Genomic DNA, 7,452 nt, shown 5'->3' with positions numbered 1-7,452 from the left:
CGAGATATTAAGACAATGGAAGAGGGAAGATTATAACCGGTTCAAGAAATATGCAGGAAGGAGTAGAATCCTTAGAGTCCAAAATGATTCTCCAATACTATTACACTATTGCAGCAATCTACCTTAGTTAAACTGCCTCCAGGTCTCCATGAAATAGCAGTTCCCTCTGCTAAGATGGATCGCAAGATTGCCACTGCACCACGATGAATTCTTCTGAGAACAAGTATAATACAATTTCCATATCTCAACAGTAGAGTTGGATGAAACAAAACAGTAAAACTCAATATCGTTAAGCCAGAGCTTTACTCAATTAACTTCCAATACGTAGAGGTAGTAGTTGATTGCTACAGCAGAGGAGAACTTGTACATACTTAAGTAGATTTCATATATTGCTAGTTGCTCCCCATCCTTATTCTTCATTTGCGAGCACCCAACTCCTTTGGACTATCTAACTAACCTCTCAGGATCAGACCAACAATCCTCCATAGTGAACTAGACTACTCTGTGGTTTTCTAACATCTACCAGACCGAGGTATTTTAGCCACTTCATCTACCATGTAACTGCAGGAGTAAAAACATTTCTTATCATGGACATCTCAGTAGTGAGCTGTCAAGCCTGAGTAGATGTAGTACCAACTATAAAATTCTCTACCCATATATACTTAGTCTTCTACAAGCATCCACAGCTGCTGAATATCTATCCTGTTCTACACTCTTCCATATCATTCTGCAAGATGGCCACCTAACTCCCCATATAGATACTATCGGAGATCGACTACCACTAGGTGCTACTCACAGTCCACTCTCCTAGAGGTAGGTCTGATCATAATCTCAGACTAGCATTTTAGAGTCCTTAACAATTGTCTAATACTATTACACTTTTGGGCCAACAGACTTCAGTTGTCTTGCCTATAGGCCTCAGGTGACCTCACATACTACATCTAACTGCAAAGTGGTATTACTCTGTCAGTTCAGGTCCATTTTGTACAGAACTATCTGGAGACTATTCTCTAGGTTCACCTCTACCCCACCCATATCTCATAGACCACCTCTGGCTGACTGAACGGCATGAGCCTATATGGTATTATAGGAGTGGCTTTACTTATAAACTTTTACTAGACTTACAGCAACTCTCTAGGCTGTAGTCCACGACACCAAGGTCTTATAACAGTACTAGACAGTGGTGATAGCCACTACACCTCTGGGCTACAGCTTGTCTGGAGCTCAACTAGTTGTGTGGAAGTAATCTGCACTACCTGCAATTTGAATACCCTATATAGTTTTACTTGACAAACAATTCAGTACCTTTCCCCACAGTCCTGCCTAATAAGTTACTTTCAAGGTAGGAGAACCTAGCTCCAGAGCAGGGTAACTCTGATTTGAAGGTAGAATAACTCTACTATCACTCACTATCAAGCAAATTCAGAGTAAATGCAAAATAGATTACTTGGGTTACTCGACTCAGTAGGATAATGACTGCTCCTTACTTCTATATATGTACTTCTTAGTATAGTATAGCATATTCAACTGAGGTACCTAATCAACAGTACCTCTACTCCGTAGACTCTCATCTATCACCATTTCTACTCAGTAGTCTCTAGATACCAGTATTGGCATAGTTTTGACATATTGTAATAGTACTCTGTAGAATCTCATTATACTCTGGTAATATCTTCTACTACTTTTAACATCAAAGTAGTATTACTCTATTAGTCCTGCTTAGTTTTGCACTGTGCTACCTGGAGGCCGTCCTCCAAGTTCTCCTCTTACTTCTCATATATTATATTGACAGCCTCTGGTCAACTAAATTGTGTAAGCGTATACATCATTACAGTAGCATCTTCACTTATAAATCTTGACTAGACTTACAGTAACTCTTCTGACTATGTATTGCATAAAACAAGTATTTTCAGAAAGCACAATCATATGGCCAAAATGCTAAAACATTCACCTGATGTCAAGAACATATGTCCGCAAGGTAATGTTAACTCTTAAACCTATATAACAATACATATACAGAATATATATATTCATTACAGTCAATTATTACATACTTTAAAGGGCTACTCACAAATTCTAATTCTATAGACTGAAAGGAAGAAATTGATGAAATCTAATATTTAATTTCTAACTATTTCTGCTTGTCCAAACCTATAATATTACTATTTAGACAATTGTAACCTTGAATGTAATATATGCACTATATGTAAAAGGGATTTTTAAACTCAACTATGGCACATAGCTACAAGCCACTCACAAAATCCAATTCCATATAGTTGATAAGATGAATTAACTCAATATAATATTAAATTTCCAGCCATTTCTGATTGTCCAAGACCATAATATTACCTGTAAAACTTTTATAATACTAAACATAATGCAGAGTCACTTGCCCTTAGTCATATTAACCAAAAGTAGCAATTAAATAGTATGTTTGTGCACAGTTTTGGCGATACATTTAAGGCATATCTCACATACTACAGCCTTTATTTTCTTGCAACTCTTTGCAATCTCTGTTGACTACTATCTTTATTCAGGTTATTTACAAGCAACCTTTCAGGTTGCCACATTCACATAGCGAAAGATGGAAACCTGCTCTAGGTGCTGGAGAGCTAGGGAAGATCACGCAATTGCAAGACAAGCACTAAGAAGATTCGATCAAACATGCTCCAAGTTTTGTACTATATGAACAGCAACTCAAGTCCAAAATCAATGCTGAGACCATTCTGATTTAAGTTTAATTGTTAACAATATGATCAATATATTACCATCTTTGCTAATATTGTTTCTATATGACTGAATAAACTACCTTGTAATTCTATTAGACAACAAGTATTTCTAGATCTATTTCGTACCGCTTAGCACTCCGTTCTGTATCTGGAATTAATCATCTCACTCCTTTACAATTAAGAGTGTCATTATTGCAATGCATTGCATTTTCTGCAAAAGAGCTCCCATTCATGGGTTGGAGCTTTTATCTTCTCAAATGTTGTACCTATAGAAAGGTAACTCTACCAAATATTCAGCATCCAGCTCCTCTGATATTAGAATTGTTTACCTCATAATCTTCATGTAAGTTATTTCTAATTACTTCAATTATTAATAGCATTAAGTACTATAACTAATCATTGAAAATAATAGTGACCAAAGAATTTCCTCTCAAAATTCGCTATTATAACAATGTCTTTGCATTTACCTCTTTGAGAGTAAATGAGCAAACAATTGGCTCAAGAGGGAGTAGAGTATATTCCTTTCATATCAATGGTACATTATATTATGGAATAGGATCTCTTCTCCCTATTCATGATGAGACCTCTAAGTTTGCTCAAGTCTACACCCATGATGCCAACACCTATACTACGCAGATTGGGAATCAACTACAAGTATTTGACAACCTTGATGTCCTTATTGTCACTCAAATTAAATAGTATTTATCAGAAACAAATCCATAAGTACAGGTTTTTCACACAGTTGGCGACTTAATAACATCAAATCTACAAATTGTCCAAACTCTGCAGTAAAATTCAAGATCCTCAAGAGTATGGAAAAGATCTCTGTACTTATAATACTCCACCAGCAAATGAGATTAGAGTTTTAATTGAAGGAATAGGTGAAGAAAAGTTTGAATGATGAGAGATTATTCTTTGATATAAAGGTCCTGGGTATCAAGATATACTACTTAAACAAATTTCAGAATTACATACATCATACTTCTCTCTCTAATATCATTTGTTATGATATGAGACAAATCCAGATAACATCCAGATATTCTACTGAAAAGTAATAAGAGTGCAGAAAATGCACTACAGAATAACAATGCTATAGTTGATGACTATCCTGGAGATATAGAGACACAAATCAACTTTTAGCAAGAGAATGCAACAACTGGATATGTAGGATTGAAATGAGTTACACTTGCATTATTTCATGCCTACCATCTCCTTATGCCTTCCCCCAATCCTTCATATCTGTTTCTAGTAGGGAGACTTGTTTAAGAATGATGTGTCGATGCCTGCACTTTCACTAAGTAAAATAATTTGAGATAGGTCTTCTCAAATCAAGAATCTCTTAGAAGTAATCAATATCAAGGATGTGCTAACACCTGTGTCAATTAAGAAGATATAGACCCTGTTTAGCATTTAGGAAAAATGGCATTTTTCTCACTATTATGCTATTTTTCCTCTGTTTTTTTTTAAAAAAAAAGAAAGGCCCTTTCGGCACTCCTATAAAAATGTTGTTTTTTTAAATGCAGTTGGTTTTGTTTTTTAAGGCAATTTTTTGTAAAATAATAAGAAAATTAGTGTATAATAGAAATATGAAAATAAAATTAATAAAATAACTAATACACTCTTTATAAGAGTAATAATAATTCAAGTAAATCTTTCAATAAGGTTTTTCAAAATATTCTGATTAATTGAGAAGCAATTTACAAACAAATATTGACACCTCTGTACAATAAATTCTACCAATAATTTAATACAAACTGACCAAGACCAATCTCACCATTTCAAACATGATAGAGGTTTATTACTCCTGGTGATGATAGCCACAATCAGAATTATACCAAGCCACAAGTGTATGTATAGTGGGAACATTTTATAGAAGCAGTCATTTTGACAACATGGGGTAGCTGGCTATAGGTTTATATAAATAATACTCATTATTTAGAATGTATTGCGCTTACATAATATTATATCAGCTGGATAAAATAAGAGAAACTATCACCAAAGACTACTTTTTTTAATAACTGCATGTCGAACAGGGCCATATTGACTTAGCCAGTCCTAGAAAGTAATTGATTCTGGCCTCAAGCCTCTCTAGATCATCAAGACAAATGACAAAATTATACCAAGATGCAATGACAATTGTATGTACATTTGGGAAGTCTGATTTCTTCATTGCATGACCTGCAATCCTGCATGGCCAGAAATTCAAGATAACCTACCCTATAGACAGCAAGTAATAGATAATCTTGAGTTAGTGGCTCAAGTATTTGAATTAAAGCTATCCAGTCTTATGAAAGATCTGATTGATAAAAGTCTCTTGGAACAGGTGAAGGGACATATCTACATAATTTATTTTCAAAAGAGGGAGCTATCCTATGCACATATGTTAATAATATTGAACATGGCAGATATTATTCATACACCATAGTAAATTGACCTAGCAGTTTCTGCTAAGATCTCAGATAAGAATCTAGATCCTCAACTTCAGAAGACGGTCACAATCTGCATGCTTCATGGACTCTGCGGTGAGAAAAACCACATTGCCCCCTGCATGGTCAATGGTAGGGGCCTTGATAGTTGTTACTTAAAAGACTATCATAAAAGGTTTTTACAGGAGACAATATTGTGAGAAGATAGCTATCTTTACTATCGCTTTGTGCAAGCCAGAAAATATATTTAGAAAAGCAGAGTTCAGGCTCATGGGAGAACATCAATATTTTGCTATGACAATTGCTAGATTATTCCTTATAACTCATTTCTTACTAAACGCTACAACTCTCATATTAATGTAGAAATATGTTCCTCAATTCAAGCAGTAAAGTATTTATACAAATATGTATATAAGGGACCAGACTATGCCAATCTCCTTATTGATGATACTTTGAATATCGACGAAGTCAAAGTGTATTTAGATACTCAGTATATTTTAGCACCAGAAGTAGCATAGTGACTATTGAGAAACAAGATGTATAATGGAAGTCCTCCTTTCCAATGCCTTCAAATACATTTTCCTTACAAGCAATCAGTTTACTTTTCTGGAGAGGATCATCTTCAAGCAATTGTTAATCAAGCAGGTAGTAATAACACTACCTTGACAGCATATTTCATGGCAAATGTCAAATATCCTTTTGCAAGAGATATATTGTATCAGGACTTCTAAAACTTATTTTATCTTTCAACATAAAGAATGAGAATGGACTTCTCTCAAACAGGATACATCTATTGGCCGAATGTATTTCTGTGGTCCAAAGTCAGAGAGACACTTTTTTGAAAGATATTCGCTAGTTTATACAAAGAGTACCACCAGCTTTGACTCCTTGAAAACAGTAAATGACATACTCTATTCAACTTTTAATGAGGCATGTAATACTAAAGAACTACAAGTATCAGATGATAACTAGAAAGAGGTACTTATAGATGGAGCAATAATGCTGAATATGTTTCAACCATGTTATCTTCTTGCTATCATCTTGTCCAACTGCAATCCAGCCAAACTATAAGAATTATGGGAAAGGTTCACGATGTGAATTACAGATGACTGTGTATCAACTGATCCACAGATATGGTATTATGAACCCAACTATTGACCAAAGACTATCGCTTAGTCTGGGTATTATAGAGGAAATTATTCAACAAAGTGGCAAGAGACTTGAAGGCTTTAGAATTCCAAAATTGACGTACTAATTTCAGTTTGGTAATGCAACTCGATACTCCTATATTTACTATCAAAATAGCTGACAAATTCCAAACCGAGCAGATCTTTAACTTGAGGCACAGAGAGATTTTCAAAAATGCAATTCTCTTTAACAAAATACTCTTAATACCATATTAAAGCATCTATTGCTTTGTTATCCTGCACTCTTTTTCTTAAATGGGCCTGAACATACTGGAAAAACTATTGTTGAAAACCTACTATTAAATATAATTCGTGGGGAGAGGAACATTTCTATTGCAGTTGGATCAAGTAAGATTGCAGCAACCTTACTAAACCTGGAACTGACTGCAGATTCAACCTTCAAAATTCCTACCAATATTGATAAAGATTCCTATTGCAATATTCTGAAAAACTCACAGTTAGCACATTTAATTCAAAACGTAAAGATATTAATCTGAGATGAAGCACCTATACAATACCACTATGCATTTGAAGCAGTTGACAGAACCTTAAGAGATATTTGCAACAGTCCATTACACGTATTCAGCAGTTTGACAGTACTTTTTGCTGGAGATTTCTCACCATGGTTACCAACAGGTCCTCGAGGACCACTTAGGTAGATTGTAGCCTCCTATCTCAAAAGATCTTACCTTTGGTCTTTGGTAATTCCCCTGCAACTTAAGGAAAACTATCGTCTATTAGATAGCCTTATGTCACTTGAACAATAACAAGAGGTAACTGAATATGCAGAGTATATTCTTGTAATTGGGGAAAAGAGATTTGAAGAATGTATAGTTGATAAAATTTAATTACCAAGAGTATTATAATTGTGAAATAACAAGATAGAGGAACTTATCGAAAATATCAATGAAAATATGAGACATGTGGTACATACTAATATTTTCCAATATCTGGCAGAACAAGCTATTTTATCACCACGAAATATTGATGTTGCAAATATCAATGATATAGTTTTAGATCTACTATCAGGAGAATCTACAACCTACTTTATTGCTGATACTATTACTGAGGGAGCTGCTGAACTATATTCTAGTAAGTATTTAAACTCAC

Source organism: Tuber melanosporum (assembly GCF_000151645.1).
Source record: "Tuber melanosporum whole genome shotgun sequence assembly, scaffold_9, strain Mel28".
NCBI classification, from domain to species: domain Eukaryota; kingdom Fungi; phylum Ascomycota; class Pezizomycetes; order Pezizales; family Tuberaceae; genus Tuber; species Tuber melanosporum.
The sequence above is the reverse complement of the archived record's forward strand: the minus strand, read 5'-3'. Positions refer to the sequence as shown.